This window comes from Miniopterus schreibersii (genome assembly GCF_964146895.1).
Source record: "Miniopterus schreibersii genome assembly, chromosome: 1".
Taxonomy (NCBI): domain Eukaryota; kingdom Metazoa; phylum Chordata; class Mammalia; order Chiroptera; family Miniopteridae; genus Miniopterus; species Miniopterus schreibersii.
In genome coordinates, this window is record NC_138101.1 from 169,186,112 (window position 1) to 169,189,797 (window position 3,686).

Below are 3,686 nucleotides of genomic sequence, written 5' to 3' on the forward strand. Positions count from 1 at the left end.
GGCATGTGTGTCAGCAGCCACAACTTTACGTTTTGCTTCAGACAAGCTTCCTACAGGACATGTCCGCAAGTCAACATCAGAGCTTTTTCAAGGTAAATGCCATTGTTATTCTAGAATTTACATATTTCTCAACAATTTAATATGTGTTTAAAACTGTGCAACTTCTATTAAGTTGCTAGTTTTTTAAATTTAACATCACTGACAAGGTTTTTGAGTGTGATGCCCCTTCATTCTACCTTCTGTTAGAAGTCCTGTTTTTACTCTGATTTTAGCACAGTGATTTCTTTTTAGGAACTCATATGTTGCATTATAGCAGAACTAACTATATTTCAATAGGCACATATACACACATAACTTGTTTCATAAAATTGTTAGCACAACAGTTATAGTTTCATGTAATCATGCAAAGCGACAAAGCATATAATACTATTCTGCAAGGAAAACTGGACTAAGACTTAGGAGACCTCGTCCTAGCTTTGCCGTAAATGTGCTATTGCTAGTACTTTTGGACAACTGATTTGACCTTGCTGAGTTTCCCACTATTAAAAATGGGATAACGATTTCCCACTCACCAAATACAGCTCTCCCGATAAATGAGATAATTGGCTTTCAAAGTGCTGTACAAAATATGCACGGCATTCAAATGAAGTGTGGTGGCATTACTGTTAAGAGAAAACAGTAATCACAGGGAAAAAAAAAAAAAGAGTAATTGAGAGCCCATGCTTCTTAAATCCGAGTCTGACCATCGAGTAGCGTTCCTTACTTCACATTAAGTGTCCTCAAGCTCCCGGGCCTATATCCAATGGTAAAGGAAGTTCAGGACAGGATGTGACCCTAAGCTGAGAATGTGCTGCACCAGGGACCACACGTTCAGGTCTCCCGTTTTCCTGTAGGCGTGGACGGCTGAGGCCAGCTCACCTGCTTCCCTTCTTAGACAGTGGTCCGCCTGGGCTACAAGAGTCTTCAGTATTATCTTAGAATCCTACGTCCAAACCAGAGGTGCCAGAGTGTTAGGCTACTCGCAAGGCCCAAATTCACACCCCGGTCATCCTCTAACTGAAGCTGGGAATGTAAAGGAGAGTCCCCGGTAGTATTCTTGGAGCTCTTGGTGCAAGGCTGCACAAAGCTGTGGCCTACAAATCGAGATGAATGATCTAGACTCCGCAGGTCCATGTATTTTCTGATTTTATTGTGTAACCATCCCAACTCAGCAAGTCTGTTGTATCCCTCAAAGATGTGTTTAGGTTTGTCTTTCCCTCCGTTTTATAACAATTCTCAGTGTTGCTCATCTGGATTATTTTGCCACTGATGCCCTGAAATCCTTACAAAATGTCTCTGACCAGGGCTTCCTCAGTAACTTCCACATGTCTCCTTGACCTTGTTACATTGCTGGAAACAGTGTTGGGAATGCCTTTGGAGGTAGCAGTTTGTAAAGAAGGCTGGTTTGCCGTTGAAGCCCAAGCAAGACGTGAGCCCACCTGCTGTGGGAAGCAGTCTCCTGCTCCTGGGGCTCCATGAGACCAGCGGATACGGCTGGCGCCCGCTTCCCAGGCTGCCAGAGCCCTGCGCTGACTGCCGGCTGCTGCCTGCTGGTTCAACCGGAGAGTCTGAGGCCTGGCCTAGCAGTAGGGAGTTGAGTGGACATCTCTTGGCAACACATGGGCAAATAATGCGGTGTAGCTAGAAATCTTGTTTGGCTGCTTGCGTGGATCTCCACTAAGCTCAGCAAGAGGTAGAGAATTGACCATTTGGTTTTCAAAACTCCCTGTGAGTGAAATTCTTTTCTGGAGTTCAGAAAACAGTGCAGCATCTGCTTCTCTTCTTTGTCAAATAAGTTCTGTATTGATTTTTTTCAGTTACTAGAAATTCATTTTTTCAATAGTTGGGGTAAAGTCGCTGCCAATAACTCACACAGTGTACCGGAACTGTTGGGCTACGTCAGCTTCGCTCTTGCCCAGAATCTGACAGCACAGGTTCTGCAGCAGGAAGGTGGGCGGCTTCCGGTCGGGGGTCCTCATCCTAGCCCAAGGCCACCCACGGGGGCTCCCTGTGGAGCTGCAGGCCTTAGTCTGCCCACCCCCAGCTGAGCCCTGTGCACTCAAGAGGCCCCGCTGCGCCCCGATGCCTGATGCCTGGGCCCGCCCTGTGCCCCTCGGGCCCCAGGTGTCCCCTAAAGGCTAAGGCCCCACAGGAGTCTTTTGCTTCTTGATAGCATAGAATTTAGGGGGTGAAGTTGAATAAATCAGAGCAGCTAAAACCCCTTGGGGTGATTATGAAGCTTTGGGGACTAATGTGGCAACATCTGTGTTTGTCTTTGTAAATTCCCGCTGGACATGACTCATGACTTTTATCTTAGGTAATGAGCCTGAATTCTGGAAGGATTTCTCTCTCTCTCTAAGAATATGACTTATTGAATACCTGACATTTTCAAGAATTTACCCTTTGCCCTATCAGACCATTAAGTGAGCAGTAACTGCTCTGCAAACGTCTGTGTTTTGCTTGATCTTCAGCTATAATTTGATAGGCACTCAACCATAACATTATGATTATGAAGCACTTAGGGAGACGGTATCTGCAAGACGCTTTCTAAATATTTTCTTATTTTGTGCTTTTCCCTCTAAGTCTGCCATCCCAACGGTGCTGGGGCCCTTGACTGATTCTAAGAGGGTTTCTTGAGCTGCCGTGGAAGACAGAGGCAATTTGGTTTAGGGATCCAAAGATATCTGTATGCTCTTCCTTACCCATCTACATGACGGACAGCTTCGGCTCCCGTGCCAGATTGCTCTCTTATGACTTGCTTCCTGTGCTGACAACTGATGGTGTCAACTCATGAGCTGTGGATTCAGAGGGTTATAGTGTTTGCCCTTTTCTTCAACAGCAAAAATGGCACCAAATATATCACTGCTTAAAGACTGACACTGTGCTTTCCAGGGCTAGGACTTAGTGGACTTTATCCACAAAGCAAGTTGAGAGTTTTCAATTATCCATGCTCTTATCAAGTTATAATGACTTTTTTGGGATCACATCTGTTCCTATGGGATCGAATTTAAACTAATGACAAGAGATCAAGAAGTCACAAAGGTCTTAGACAATTACAGAATCTACCTACGCAACATTCAGGCATCAATACAAGTAGGAATCTAGTGAGTAAATGATATTTATTATCAGGATGGAACAGCCCTTTGGATGTGGGTTTGTTTTTGTTTAGTTTGTTTTCTAGTCCAAAAAGTTGTTTTCATCTTAGAGTATGTTTAGTGTTCAGCATGTAGTTCGTTTTTAATAGATGTTCATTGACTTGTTCGGAATTAGCTCAGAAACTTGTTCACGGGGCTTTGTTTTAACATGGAATCCATTGTCAGAGAAACTCAAGCAAGAAAGGGCTGAATTTTTTATATGTGGCTCAAACGTCCCAACTCTTCAGCTCAGTGCTCTCTGTTTGAAATCATCCTTAGCATTCAGTGGTCTCAGGTACATTATAAAATAACTGTGATTTACTCATGGTTCCACTGGAAACTTTATTTATAACTCGCCTAATCTCCTTAAGGGCTCCAGAACTGTTCACAGGACTTAGCGCTTATAGTGGATACTCAGTATAATTTGCTGAACGATTGCAAGGACCGTATTCATCCATCTTATTAGGAAAAGTGTTTCTATTAAGTTCCATCTCAGTCACAGAAGTTACTCAT

General features: G+C 43.8%; 1 pseudogene across 1 annotated transcript; it reads right to left on the reverse strand.

The window, feature by feature from the left end:
- Positions 1-793: 793 nt before the first annotated feature.
- LOC308552148 (gamma-tubulin complex component 3 pseudogene) lies at positions 794-2,018 on the reverse strand (annotated as a pseudogene). The gene has a single exon. The product of its transcript is annotated as a gamma-tubulin complex component 3 pseudogene (transcript).
- Between the last annotated feature and the right edge of the window lie 1,668 nt (positions 2,019-3,686).